This window comes from Telopea speciosissima, chromosome 1 (assembly GCF_018873765.1).
Source record: "Telopea speciosissima isolate NSW1024214 ecotype Mountain lineage chromosome 1, Tspe_v1, whole genome shotgun sequence".
Taxonomy (NCBI): Eukaryota; Viridiplantae; Streptophyta; class Magnoliopsida; order Proteales; family Proteaceae; genus Telopea; species Telopea speciosissima.
The window spans coordinates 8,629,754-8,645,640 of record NC_057916.1 but is presented as its reverse complement, the minus strand read 5'-3'; the positions used below and the strand labels follow the sequence as shown (position 1 = coordinate 8,645,640).

Below are 15,887 nucleotides of genomic sequence, written 5' to 3'. Positions count from 1 at the left end.
AAATATTCCATACAACAGAAATTTCACCTCTATTTCTACACATACACGCACGCACACAATGCATGAACATGTACATGCAAACAGGCATGAGAGCTCTGATAGGCAAGGAAGAAATGGACCATTCAACTTCAGGTTGTAAAATTCTTCTGGTTAATTCCTCCAAGTCTGAAAACAGTTCAGAAGCCTAATTTTATAGTTAAGACCACACAAAGCACTTTCTATGTTTTCACAATAAGCTGCCTAAAAAACAAACCAGGGTACCTTCTTTTGGTTGCCTTTTAAGCATGTAAAGCACTGATTGGTTGCGTCACTGCCCTGGATGAAACCCTGAATGAAAAATAGTATTAGACTCCAGGACCCTAGTGATTTGGATAAATGAAAAAAATGTAGACAACCAAAAAAATTTAAAATCCAAGTCTCCACTAAATATTGGAAAGATGAAATCCAATGTAAGATGGACACTATCTGAAAGGAAAAGATTCTGTCGAGTCTATCTTTTCCAAAAGCCAGAGGAACACTTTTCACAACCTCATTGAGTTTAATTTAGTAACTAGCATTGGTGTGAATTTTCTAATGCACTAAAGCCTGCAAAAGGTTGCAGCACACTGTTTTCAAACTTCAAAATTTACAAGGGGGGGATAAATGTGATAAATCTTCTCAAAGCCCATCATCAAGAATGATTACAAGAGATGTAAACACCTTTGGCGAGTTGTCTTACAAAAGAAACAGAAGCCATCCCACTGAAAGAACCGCCATGTAGGAAGGTCTTCAGACCAAACATCATTTTCTTCGCATTTCATCCACGCCAATAACACTGTATCAATCCTCTTAGGCAATCACAGAGAGATAAAGACAGAGAAACGTCCAATGATTAGAGAGCTAAAATTAAATTGAGATCATAATGTACATGTATCTAGCTCAACAGCATTTCTAGGGTCATAAAATCAGCATCTTTGGTCACTTTCCTGTGATGAATGAATGCCTCAATGCTTGAGATACTGTCATTCTCTTCTCTGGATCTAAGACGAATATTTTTTCTAGAAGATCTTAGAAATTAGCCAACATCTTCGGATCCTCACTAGGGGAGCTTGTAATTAAGGAACCAATGTCTTTTTGCTAAACATTGACAAGCAGCCTCTTCACAGTCTGCAAACATAGTTTACAAGGCTAAATTAAAATGTAGGCAATGATGCTTCCACTTTTTTTTTCTTTTTTTCCTAATTTGCCAGGCCAACTAAGGATTTTAAACTCAAGTCAGTTCTTAAAACCCTATCAAGTTTCACACATAAAAAAAAATGCATAAAGATTAGATTACAAGTTTCACTTCAAAATAACGCATATTAGAATGTGCACGGCAAGGGAATGACTAAAAAATCAAGAAGAGAAAAGAGGAAGAAAGAAGAAATTCAATTGCGACGGCGATAAAAAAAACCTGGTTGTTCCACCCACCAAGGTGAACTTATAGGGACATGGGAGTCTCTGGCACTTCTCTTGGGATCAGTAGCAGAGAAAACAGTGTAGACAAGGATGAAAGTATCAATAAATTCTGCTGCCAAACCCATACCTTTGCTGTAGCCATCGGTGATCTTGTTCACCCCACCACCATACTGCACATAGTAAGACTTTTGGAAGGCCTTTACTAGCCCTACACCACACATTGCACCCAAGCATTGTGCCACCATATACATCACAGGATGGATTAGTGACACTTTATGGGCTAAGAAAAGCCCAAACGTCACTTCTAGGTTATTATGCCCTCCTGTACACGCACACAACTGTTTAGAGGGAAAAAAGAGAGAGCCGAGAGTTATAAATCATTATTGAAAAAATTCCTTTCTTTTCAATGACTATCTTTCTTTTTTATATATAAGAAAGAAGGGATACAGAGAATAACCTAAGCATAGCAATTGAAACAAAAACAAAATAAGGAAAATAAAATGAACTCAATAGAACAAAGTGAAGCGAAGCATTGAAATTGAACAAAAATTACCAATGAAAATGCCAACAGATAACAGTGGGCCTCGCTGTATTGGACTAGGACTTTTACCGAGGTTTTGCCTGATGCAACACCTATGTCCTAGAAAAACCAAAAAGCATTGTTATACACCACAGAATGTAGAGACAAAACTAAACCAATGTTTCCTATCAGGAAAAACAAGAAAATGTTAAAACTCATGGATCATGTTAAAGAAAAGAAAATTAAAATAGGATGCAACTACTAACCAATTTGAACATTAACTGCAACACTGCAACTTCTCATCGCCAGTGCAAAAGCCACCAGAACCACCAAACCATAGATCAGATGTAATGCAGTTCCACAAAAAATAATGAGGGCAAACAGAACAAAGGTTTCTAATCATAATTAATCCCCCCTCATTCTCCACTGATTCTGATCTTCTAACACTACTTTAACACCTGCTGTTACCACTTTCCACACCCCTGCTCCGTTTCTGTTAGTTCCCATATCAGCCCCGATCACACCCTGCTATTATTAGCCAAAGATATCTGCCCTGGTTTAATCACTGATAGGTTTGATCTAAAGAGTTACTCAACCCAAGTTTCAGGCTCAACAGCTCTGTAGTTTTTAGTAATAAAATATCCCCTATTCTGTTAATGAGCTTTCGATTTCCTTCATTTCTGTTTTAATCTTCTAATCATACATGCTGTTTTGGTGGCCTACCCAGTTCCTGTAGTCAGTGTTTCTTGTTTCCTAACTAGTCTATTCTGTCCTTTTAGAGCCTTTGCAAATTCTGCGCTAATCTCAATTTAGGGTTGGGTTTCGGACCATGCATCAGGAGAATTATCCAAAATGAGCATTTTTCTTAGGTTCCAACTCATATTCCACATATTTTGGTGAATCTTCTCTACATCATCTTCTCATTAAGAATTTGTTTATCCTCCACAAACAGGCTGGTAATTAGTAGTGAAATATCATATAAAAATAATTGCCATTCAATGAAACCAATAACAACCATTGGGGTTAGATAAGAATAAAACAGAAAGAAGGTAACCAAACCTTAAGTCTCTGTTTACTGTGCTAGTCCCAAAAATTGAAAGCACCATCAGAACCTGATTTTGCAAAAGTATGGTGTACATGAATAAGGGATACCCACACAAGCTCTGAAAGTATATCAAGCAACAGATAAATCAAACCTCCTCATGAGTCAAAAGTTCAGAAGATATCTATGAGGGATATAATTTGAAGGGAAAAAAGAATATCTGAAACATATGGAACACTTTAAATGGTGACACTAACAATATATTTTGTTTAATTAACATAAATTTTATTAAAAGAAAGATAATATGGTATAACAGGCCTCCGAGGAAGCAAGAGCACAGATAATATACAACAACAAAGGATTACACCCCCACCCCCTATAAAAGCCCACACCTCATAATGGAATGGTATTCCCATAACAGAATCTCAAAAGTAAAACGCCGTGCTTTTTCAACTCATCAGCCATCTCATTGACCACTCTAGGCTGTCATTGAAAAGAGCAATGCAGGCTAGAGGCAAGATGAGGAATGCATCCAACTAAATGTGCAAATCTAGAAGGTTTCCTAAGTATGATCAACCATACAAGTAACAACATTTACATGATTTCCTTATAAATATACATGAAACGAAATACCTGAAACAACCAGAACCATGACAAAATGGAGTAATAGGATTAGAGATGAAGAACTTACTGGAATTCCATGAACTTAACACCTATGTCCTAGAAAAACCAAAAAGCATTGTTATACACCACAGAATGAAGAGACAAAACTAAGCATATGTTTCCTATCAGGAATAACATGAAAAAGCTAAAACTCATGGATCATGTTAAAGAAAAGAAAATTAAAATCGGATGCAACTACTAACCAATTTGAACATTAACTGCAACACTGCAACCCCTCATCGCCAGTGCAAAATCCTCCATAACCACCAAACCATAGATCAGATGTAATGCAGTTTCATAAAAAATAATGAGGGCAAACAGAACAAAGGTTTCTAATCATAATTTAGCCACTACCAGAAAATAAACTATGATTATTCACCTTAAGAATCTACTTTTTTCTTTCTTTTTTTTGTTACTTGTAGGAGGGTGTACCAATAAAAATTAAAATATTCCATATAACAGAAATTGAACCTCTATTTCTACACATACACGCACGCACACAATGCAGGAACATGTACATGCAAACAGGCATGAGAGCTCTGATAGGCAAGGAAGAAATGGACCATTCAACTTCAGGTTGTAAAATTCTTCTGCTTAATTCCTCCAAGTCTGAAAACAGTTCAGGAGCCCAATTTTATAGTTAAGAACACGCAAAGCACTTTCAAGGTTTTCACAATAAGCTGCCTAAAAAACAAACCAGGGTACCTTCTTTTGGTTGCCTTCTAAGCATGTAAAGCACTGATTGGTTGCGTCATTGCCCTGGATGAAACCCTGAATGAAAAATTGTATTAGACTCCAGGACCCTAGTGATTTGGATAAATGAAAAAAATGTAGACAACCAAAAAAATTTAATATCCACGTCTCCACTAAATTTTGGAAAGATGAAATCCAATGTAAGATGGACGCTATCTGAAAGGAAAAGATTCTGTCGAGTCTATCTTTTCCAAAAGCCATAGGAACACTTTTCACAACCTCATTGAGTTTAATTTAGTTACTAGCATTGGCGTGAATTTTCTAATGCACTAAAGCCTGCAAATGGTTGCAGCACAGTGTTTTCAAACTTCAATCAAAATTTTCAAGGAGGGATAAATGTGATAAATCTTCTCAAAGCCCATCATTAAGAATGATTACAAGAGATGTAAATGCCTTTGGCGAGTTGTCTTACAATAGAAACAGAAGCCATCCCACAGAAAGAATCGCCATGTAGGAAGGTCTTCAGACCAAACATCATCTTCTTCGCATGTCATCCACCCCAATAACACTGTGTCAATCCTCTTAGGCAATCACAGAACGATAAAGACAGAGAAATGCCCAATGATTAGAGATCTAAAAATAAAGTGAGATCATAATGTACATGTATCTAGCTCAACAGCATTTCTGGGGTCATAAAATCAGCATCTTTGGTTACTTGCCTGTGATAAATGAATGCCTCAATGCTTGAGATACTGTCATTCTCTTTTCTGGATCTAAGACGAATATTTTTTCTAGAAGATCTTAGAAATTCGCCAACATCTTCGGATCCTCACCAGGGGAGCTTGTAATTAAGGAACCAATGTCTTTTTGCTAAATATTGAGAAGCAGCCTCTTCACAGTCTGCAGACATAATTTACAAGGCTAAATGAAAATGTGGGCAATGATGCTTCCCCTTTTTTTTTTCTTTTTTTCCTAGTTTGCCAGGCAAACGATGGATTTTAAACTCAAGTTGGTTCTTAAAACCCTATCAAGTTTATCACATAAAGAGAAATGCATAAAGATTAGATTACAAGTTTCACTTCAAAATAACGCATATTAGAATGTGCACTGCGAGGGAATGACTAAAAAATCAAGAAGAGAAAAGAGGAAGAAGGAAGAAATTCACGGTTGCGATAAAAAAACCTAGTTGTCCCACCAACCGAGGTGAACTTATAGGGACTTGGGAGGCTCTGGCACTTCTCTTGGGATCAGTAGCAGAGAAAACGATGTAGACAAGGATGAAAGTATCAATAAATTCTGCTGCCAAACCCATACCTTTGCTGTAGCCATCGGCACTCTCGTTCACCCCACCACCATACTGCACATAGTAAGACTTTTGGAAGGCCTTTACTAGCCCTACACCACACATTGCACCCAAACATTGTGCCACCATGTACATCATAGCACGGATTAGTGACATTTTATCGGCTAAGAAAAACCCAAACGTCACTTCTAGGTTATTATGCCCTCTTGTACACGCACACAACTGTTTAGAGGGAAAAAAGAGAGAGACGAGAGTTATTAATCATTATCGAAAAAATTCCTTTCTCTTCAATGACTATCTTTCTTTTTCAAATATAAGAAAGAAGGGATACAGAGAATAACCTAAGCATAGCAATTGAAACAAAAACAAAATAAGGAAAATAAAATGAACTCAATAGAACAAAGTGAAGCAAGGCATTGAAATTGAACAAAAATTACCAATGAAAATGCCAATAGATAATAGTGGGCCTCGCTGTATTGGACTAGGACTTTTATCGAGGTTTTGCCTGATGGAGCACCTATGTCCCAGAAAAATCAAAAAGCATTGTTATACACCACAGAATGTAGAGACAAAACTAAACCTATGTTTCCTATCAGGAAAAACATGAAAAAGGTAAAACTCATGGATCATGTTAAAGAAAAGAAAATTAAAATCGCATGCAACTACTAACCAATTCGAACATTAACTGTGACACTGCAACCTCTCATCGCCAGTGCAAAAGCCTCCAGAACCACCAAACCATAGATGAGATGTAATGCAGTTTCACAAAAAAATAATGAGGGAAAAAGGAACAAAGGTTTCTAATCATAATTAATCCCCCCTCATTCTCTATTGATTCTGATCTTCTAACACTACTTTAACACCTGCTGTTACCACTTTCCACACCCCTGCTCTGTTTCTGTTAGTTCCCATATCAGCCCCGATCACACCCTGCTATTATTAGCCGGAGATATCTGTCCTGGTTTAACCGCTGATAGGTTTGATCTAAAGAGTTACTCAACCCAAGTTTCAGGCTCATCAGCTCTGTAGTTTTGAGTAACAAAATATCCCCCATTCTGTTAATGAGCTTTCGATTTCCTTCATTTCTGTTTTAATCTTCTAATCATACATGCTGTTTTGGTGGCCTACCCAGTTCCTGTAGTCAGTGTTTCTTGTTTCCTAACTAGCCTATTCTGTCCTTTTAGAGCCTTTGCAACTTCTGCCCTAGTCTAAATTTAGGGTTGGGTTTCAGACCATGCACCAGGAGAATTATCCAAAGTGAGCATTTTTCTTAAGTTCCAACTCATATTCCACAGATTTTGGTGAATCTTCTCTACATCATCTTCTCATTAAAAATTTGCTTATCCTCCACAAACAGGCTGTTAATTAGTAGTGAAATATCGTGTAAAAATAATTGCCACTCAATGAAACCAATAACAACCATTGGGGTTAGATAAGAATAAAACAGAAAGAAGGTAACCAAACCTTAAGTCTCTGTTTACTGTGCTAGTCCCAAAAATTGAAAGCACCATCAGAACCTGATGTTGCAAAAGTATGGTGTACATGAATAAGGGATACCCACACAAGCTCTGAAAGTATATCAAGCAACAGATAAATCAAACCTCCTCATGAGTCAAAAGTTCAGAAGATATCTATGAGGGATATAATTTGAAGGGAAAAAAGAATATCTGAAACATATGGAACACTTTAAATGGTAACACTAACAATATATTTTGTTAATTAACATAAATTTTATTAAAAGAAAGATAATATGCTATAACAGGCCTCCAAGGAGGCAAGAGCACAGAAAATTTACAACAACAAAGAACTACACCCCCACCCCCTATAAAAGCCCACACCTCATAATGGAATGGTATTCCCATAACAGAATCTCAAAAGTAAAACGCCTTTCTTTTTCAACTCATCAGCCATCTCATTGACCACTCTAGGCTGTCATTGAAAAGAGCAATGCAGGCTAGAGGCAAGATGAGGAAAGCATCCAACTAACTGGTCAAATCTAAAAGGTTTCCTGAGTATGATCAACCATACAAGTAACAACATTTACATGATCTCCTTATAAAATATCCATGAAACGAAATACCTGAAACAACCAGAACCACTAACCAATTTGAACATTAACTGCAACACTGCAACCTCTCATCGCCAGTGCAAAAGCCTCCAGAACCACCATAACATAGATCAGATGTAATGCAGTTTCACAAAAAATAATGAGGGCAAACAGTTCAAAGGTTTCTAATCATAATTTAGCCACTACCAGAATATAAATTATGATTATTCACCCTAAGAATCTTTTTTTTTTCATTTTTCTTTTTTCTTTTTGTTACTTGTAGGAGGGTGTACCAATAAAAATTAAAATATTCCATATTACAGAAATTGAACCTCTATTTCTACACATACACACACACACACAATGCAGAAACATGTACATGCAAACAGGCATGAGAGCTCTGATAGGCAAGGAAGAAATGGACCATTCAACTTCAGGTTGTAAAATTCTTCTGGTTAATTTCTCCAAGTCTGAAGACAGTTCAGGAGCCCAATTTTATAGTTAAGAGCATGCAAAGTAGTTTCAAGGGTTTCAGAATAAGCTGCCTAATAAACAAACCAGGGTACCTTCTTTTGGTTGCCTTCTAAGCATCTAAAGCACTGATTGGTTGCGTCATAGCCCTGGATGAAACACTGAATGAAAAATAGAATTAGACTCCAGGACCCAATTGATTTGGATAAATGAAAAAAATGTATACACAAAAAAAATGCAATATCCAAGTATCCACTAAATATTGGAAAGATGAAATCCAATGTAAGATGGAAGCTATCTGAAAGGAAAAGATTCTGTCGAGTGACTCGAGTCTATCTTTTCCAAAAGCCATAGGAACACTTTTCACAACCTCATTGAGTTTAATTTAGTAATTAGCATTGGTGTGAATTTTCTAATGCACTAAAGCCTGCAAAAGGTTGCAGCACACTGTTTTCAAACTTCAAACAAAAATTTCAAGGGGGGACAAATATGTTAAATCTTCTCAAAGCCCATCATTAAGAATGATTACAAGAGATGTAAACGCCTTTGGCGAATTGTCTTACAATAGAAACAGAACCCATCCAACTGAAAGAACCGCCATGTAGGAAGGTCTTCAGACCAGACATCATCTTCTTCGCATTTCATCCATGCCAATAACATTGTGTCGATCCTCTTAGGCAATCACAGAGAGATAAAGACAGAGAAATGCCCAATGATTAGAGAGATAAAAATAAATTTAGATCATAATGTACATGTATCTAGCTCAACAGCATTTCTGGGGTCATAAAATCAGCATCTTTGGTCACTTGCCTGTGATGAATGAATGCCTCAATGCTTGACATACTGTCATTCTCTTCTCTGGATCTAAGACAAATATTTTTTCTAAATCTTTGAAATTCATCAACATCTTCGGATCCTCACCAGGGGAGCTTGTAATTAAGGAACCAATATCTTTTTGCTTAATATTGAGAAGCAGCATCGTCACAGTCTGCAGGCATAGTTTACAAGGCTAAATTAAAATGAGGGCAATGATGCTTCCCCTTTTCTTTTCTTTTTTTGTTTTTTGGGGTGGGAGGGGGGGGGGGAAGGAATAGGGTGGTTGCAGTAGTAGGAATAACAATAGAAACAGTCACTAAAACATAATCACTACAGATTTCATTGACAAGTAATTCCACCTTCTTTGTAACAGGTTCTTCTTCAGTAGCATGAAAATTCAAATCCTGGTCAAAATGCTGATTGGTAATTCCACCCTGTAGAAAAAGCAAGAGATGTTGAAATCAGCACAAACAATAAAAATAAGAATCATAACATAGTATTTCCATTCAATAACCTAAAATGATAAGCTAAAGATATTGATGACCATGGAAACAAAGCTGCAAAAAATAAAGGGTTTAAACACCCCTCGTGAGGGTTGCAGGGAATCTGAAGAAAACAAATATCAAATTTCAACCTTGCGGAGCATCTTCTTTGGAAAAGATCCCTTCAACTCCATGTGGAGACGCAACATGTCATTGTTTGATGGGCCTGGAAAAAGGATTTTCCCCAAATAAAGCTCATATAAACATCAACCAACAGACCATGTATCCATGTGATGATCATATGGCAAGCCAAGAACTGCAACAGGAAAAGAAAATTTACATATTTTACTGACAGAAACCAATAAAAAAAAAACAATATCTCAACAAACACATAACCCCCCCCCCCCCCCCAAAAAAAAAATTTTAAAAAATAAAAAATCAAGGGATATGAACAAAGAACTTACTTATTTCAGGAGCTCGGTAAAAGCGGCTCACAAGATATGGCGTGATCTCATTTTTTCTGGCAAAGATGGCATTACCAAAATCACAAAGCTTCAACACATTTTTTGTCTCATTTACCTGAACGGGACAACATACCTATGTTAGAAAGTCATAAAAGAAACCACCCCAGTAATGGAAGAATAATTTAAACTCACCAGCATATTATCTGGCTTTATGTCACAATGCAGGACTCCACAGTTCCGCAGATGCTTTAATGCAATAAAAAGCTGTTTGGCATATTCTCTTACAGTTCCCAGATTAAGGCCAATATTACGACCAAACTTCTTTAGTACCTCACGAAGATTCATATGAGGAGATTCAAAAACCAAACAAAGATGATTTCGGTACTTGAAACTTGAGAAAAATCAAACACAATGGTGTCTATTCTCAGGATCTGCACTAGCTAATTTCTTCAATATTATCAGCTCTTCTAAACCTGCTTTGAACCTGTGCATTGAAATACAGTCAACAGTAACTTGCACTATCCAGTTAAAATCAATATTTAGCTAGAACTAAAGCAATCTGAGAGCAAAAAGGGTAACATCATCTCACATAGTGTCATTATTGCGTATGATTTTTATAGCCACCTCTTCAAGATCACCCTTCCCAGCCTTGAGGCCCTTTGCACGAACTACTGTCGAAAAAACACCTTTCCCATGGGCTGCAGTAACTTCATACCTACTGTCAAATATTTCTCCAAATCGATAGCCTGCACAGAGAATATGTGAATACCATGAAAAGAAAATAACAAAGTACAATTCCTGCAAAAGATAGGTCAACCCGAAATCCAGTTGATACCAAAGAGGCATAATAGTTCTTTTGCCTTGCATATGACAAAAGAAAACAAAGAAAGGTTTGATGAAGGACTTACTGTTATAACCCTCTGTATCGTCCCAGTTGTCAGGAAGACCACTTCTTTCAAGATGCAAACCATCTCCTTTTCCCTGCAAAAATTACTAAGCATGAGGATAACTGTTCAAGACAAAATCAGTGAAGAATAGAAGTCATTTGGGAGGGGTGGGGGAAGAGAGAGAGAGAGAGCAACCACTGTATCTGATAAATGAAGTATAATACAAGTGGGAGTAAAATAACTCCACTACCACATTATTATGCATTTATAGCAAAAACCAAAAACATGACAACCCACCCAGGGATAAATAACAAGAAATTTTATAAAGGGCCAACAAGAGCAAAGCAAAATAACACTAAAAAATTAAAATAAAAAAGATAAAACAACAAAGGAATAACAATTCCATAGACATCTCAGTCCTAGATATTGCATTTTCTGTTCAGTAAATCATTGCAGCTTCACCAACCCACACCCTTGTAAGGATCAGAAGATGTAATTTTGCAAGAGCCAAGAGGGAAAAAAGAGCAGAGTGGTCAATTTCCAAACATTCCAGATCATTTTTTCTTTAACGCAGTACACATGGCTTTTCCATAGGTCCAACAGACTACGTCAGGTCAAAGAGGTTTTGTTATAGAGCAACTGAACTAGATACCTGATAGAGTTTACTTTTGATCTACAAAATCACCATACTATAATATCCAGCTTTTTTTTATTTAAATAAGTTGCAATAACAAGCAACTTTTTAGAAGTTCAGCACAAGTATGCAATTCCCTTCAAAATTAGCATAGTATGTTCATTTGCAATCAAATTTAAGTTTCATCAAGTTTCATTTGCTCGATGTGAAGTGTCGGATTGTTTAATGGTTCACATGTTAATTTGGAATCAGATTTAAGTTTAATTTCCCTCTTTCCCTCCCCCTCCCTATTCCTATACCTATCTCTCTCCCTGTCCCTGTCCCGATCCTTCTTCTTCTCTCTCTCCCTCTCTTCAAAAAATAATTATGAAAAACTCAGACTAAGAACTGGACTAAGATTTAAAACCCAAAATCCAAATCCAAATCCAAAGAGGAAGAAGGAAATGCGAACAGAGAAGATTACGATCTGCACTTCAAAATAGCACAAATTAGAATGACTAAAAAATAAGGAAGAAAAAAGCGGAAGAAGGAAAAAAATTCAAGGCTTTGATCAGCCAAGATGCTGGGGGAGTAAAGCCAGCTAAGTAGCCTAAATGAAGTATAGTTTCTGGTTAAGTCTCTAAAATAACAAAATCCCCCAAATAAAAAAAATTGATCTCCTTAAAAAACGCCAGAGGAAACATGCTGCATGAAACTGCCAATAAGAAAGCAGGATCTTTCCTACTTATCCCACAAATAGAGAGAGAGATGCTTCTTTCCATATCTGCACGACCAATACGAAATCCTATCTGTTTGGCCTGACAGTTTGTCAAACATGTGTCTGGCAGTGAAACTAACAATTAGTCCATAAGCATGAGTTCCAGCTTAAGAAACAGCCTCGAACGTGCTTCAGAAATACAATCAAGTATCAAGTTTACTTTCTCAGAAGAGATTTCTTATTCTGAGAAGGGTCGAAGGAAGGATAGTTATGTCTACTTTCACCTCATCTTGTAGATTTTGATGTGAAGTGATGGGCATCCAATGTTGGAGTTGCATATTTGTGGGATTTGGTTCTAAAGGTGTCTCAAGATATGGAGGGCTATGGCCTTTGTGAGAAGAGTCCAGTGATGGAAATTTTCTCAGAATTTATAGATAGTTTTGTTTGCAGATTTTGTTTTCGTAGTGTACAGCTTGAGTTGTTTGTGTTATTGCTGGCTCTTCGTTGTAAAATTTCATTCTTCCTTTTTCTTATAAATAAAATTCTTCATTAGGCTTCATTGATCCCCAAAAAAATTTAGGTGCTGAAGTTTTCAAACGCAGATCAAGATCTAGTTAGGACTTAGGAAATAGATAGCATTTATACAAATTTCTATAGGTTTAATAGAATCCAAAAATTTAGCATTTACAGAATTATGGATTGGAGTTAGCTTATTCTAGAGAAAATAGAGAGATAAACCTCAAAATGCATACCATAAGGGAAGACCTACTGATTAAGGGGGCCGGGGGGGGGGGGGGGGAGGAAGCACAAATTCTATTTACAAAAAGGATGTGAAACAATAAATATCCAACTGAAACTTAAGAATTTAAGAAATATCATACACAAGGACCATAACTTAGTAACTAGTTACCACAGGGTTGATGGACCAGCAGATGACTCTGATTTTACTGTCGAACAGCAGGGCTGGGGTATTGATTTGAACCTCAAAAGTTGGCCAGCAACCGATGGGTGGATTGGAAGATCTTGGGGCTCAAAATTTTCTATTGTAGGAGAGAACTCAGTCCAGTGAGCCGCAAGGTATGTTCAGTCTTCTCCAACCAGCAACTATAATCCCAAGCACTCCTGTAACATTCAACATAGAATTCCAGCAACTCAGTCCAGTGAGCCACAAGGTATGTTCAGTCTTCTCCAACCAGCAACTATAAGCCCAAGCACTCCTGTAGCATTCAACATAGAGTTCCAGCAACTCAGTCCAGTGAGCCGCAAGGTATGTTCAGTCTTCTCCAACCAGAAACTATAAGCCCAAGCACTCCTGTAACATTCAACATAGAATTCCTGCAGTAACACAACACTCACGATAGAATCTCAGTTGAACAAAAGATCTCAGAACAGTAACCACAACACAGGATGTCGAATGGAAAGAAAAAGAAGATAGAAAAGGTAGAAGGGGTTAGGGTGGATCGAGCCTCTCATTCTCTCCTAGGTATCTCACCTATAACGTCTCTCACCTCACTGTATCACACAACCATTAGCACAAAGCCAAATTCAATCTCATTTATAAATTGTGGAGGAAAGACAATGGTCTCGAATACATATAGCTGCAGCTGCCTACTTCGAAAATAGAAAGTCTCTTGCAAGGTAATATTGAGACTTGTACACGAAGCTAATCAAATCTTGGGCTATGAAACAAAATGGAAAGTATTTGGAGTTGTTTTGAAAGCGAAGAAACGGAATAACGGTCGACGAGAGATATTTATGGAGGTGGCGTCAAAGATACGCGCCAGCTGTAGAGACATGCGTGCAATCGTGTCAATGATATCGATCGAGTCTCTTACCAAAAAAAAAATATCGATCTGGAGTCAGTTATTAATTGACAGCAGCTACAGATGGATCCCACTAAATGTAATAATAATATTGTAAGAAAATATTCTCTCAAATCTGTTCCTAAGTCCCGCCATAACTATCAAAATTCAAAATCATCTGCTAATCAGCCTAATCACCACGTGGATTTTAAACTGGAAATCGGTGCCTAAATATTGAATGGGTCCTTAATTTTACAGATAAAAAGAATGGGTCCTAAAAGCCCTAGAATTGGTAGGCATCTGCTTTTCAGGATTGAAATATTGAATGGGTCCTTAATTTTATTAAAAAAAAGAATGGATCCTAAAAGCCCTAGAAACGAGAAACAGAAAAAAAAGGAGCTCACATTTAAAAGAAATAGAGAATCACTCACTTGTTCCCGGCATCATTACTATCTGTTTTTCTCCCTCAAAATGGCCTTGGGATAACACCGGTTCCGATGTGAGTCAGCTCCGGGAGACATCAATTCCACACCTGAATCCGGTGACTTCTCCCATAAAGGAACTGAGGATGCTTCAGCTCAATGGATTGTGACCTTCGTTTTCTCCTAACTGTGACTTCGTCGATTTTAACCAGACTTCGACATGAATTCTGGGTTGAAAATAGTGAGAAGCTACGGCTTAAAGAGATGGGTGGTTCTGATAGATAGAAGGACCTTCTTTACTACGTAAACCCAACGCTAGTTTATACAAGGGGGGGGGGGGGCGGTGGTCTAAGGGGAAGGAGCGGGTGGTTGCAGCAGGGTGGAAGCAGTGGCGGAGGTGGAGGAGGTGAAGGTGAAGGTGAGGCCACGAGTGAAAATTATCTACTTCAAATAATAGTATCCATGGAACAACAGTTAGCACCTAACCTGAGTTGAGAATTATCTAATTCACATTGCCAATCATAAGACAGAAAGGAAACTCCAATGTAAAACGTTGAACCAGCCAAATTTGAGTCCGGGTGAGGTAATTTCGCTGGTGTCGTCGCTGGAAGCCTGAGTGACATGTTCCTAAGAGGTAACTCGTCGCTCTGAAAGTCGCCTGGTCCTTCGTCAAAATTAAGAGCGTAACTCAACGGATCGTACCTGAAATCGGCCGAGTGTCTACGACCTCCTCTTCCCTTCCGGGAGAGGAGATTCCGGCATTTTTCTTTGAATTCTGGAAACTCGTGAGCCCTCGATCTCAGCCACCCAGACGAAGATCTGACGAGCCTCGGCTTGTCTTCGTCTACGAATTGTTCATGGTGACCGTTGCCGAAGCAACACGAGAGAGAAAGGGTTGACCGGAACTTGTGCTTCAGCGATGAAGAATGCGAATGATAATCACGTTCATCTCCCATAGAGCGAGATAGAGCGAGCGAGAGAAAGGAATAAAAAGGGAAATAGGAAACTACATAACAGCCAAATAGATCGGTGGAGTTGGAGAAGTAGAACCGCTTAAAAATGGCGGAGGAGAGAAGAGAGGGAAAACGAAAAAGAAGGAATTTCAAGGGCCGAAAGCGGGGTTTCTTGAAGAGGAGGACGGAGAGATAGCACGAGAAAGAGAGGGAAAATAGAGTTGGTTTGAACGACAGGAAACGAAATAACGGTCGAGAAGGGCAAATATTTATTATACAGGCATATAGTGGAGGTGGCGTCAAAGATACGCGCCAGCTGTAGATTTGAGTGCATTGTGTCAATTAAGGTAAGATTTTTTTATGGTAAGGCGGTGATCAGTATTTCAGTTTAATGTTGCTGTCAGCTTACAACGGCTCCAAGACTCCATGTCGGTGCTCTGTGTCTGAACTGGAATCGGACCAGGATCAAGATCGGACCAGCCTTCATAAATCATTTCTAGCTAAGCTATGGGGTTTTAATGAGTGCAATCGAAATCTGGTTCGATTGATTCTAA

At 37.9% G+C, this 15,887-nt stretch overlaps 1 long non-coding RNA gene and 1 pseudogene across 1 annotated transcript; both read right to left on the bottom strand.

Moving 5' to 3' along the window:
- Positions 1–957: 957 nt before the first annotated feature.
- LOC122655492 lies at positions 958–15,336 on the bottom strand (annotated as a pseudogene).
- On the bottom strand, positions 3,625–8,960 carry LOC122648990. The gene is made up of 4 exons (XR_006331154.1): positions 8,740–8,960; positions 8,272–8,337; positions 7,762–7,813; positions 3,625–3,719 (listed from the first exon to the last, which is right to left on the bottom strand). It is a non-coding gene; the product is annotated as an uncharacterized LOC122648990 (long non-coding RNA).
- Positions 15,337–15,887: the final 551 nt, after the last annotated feature.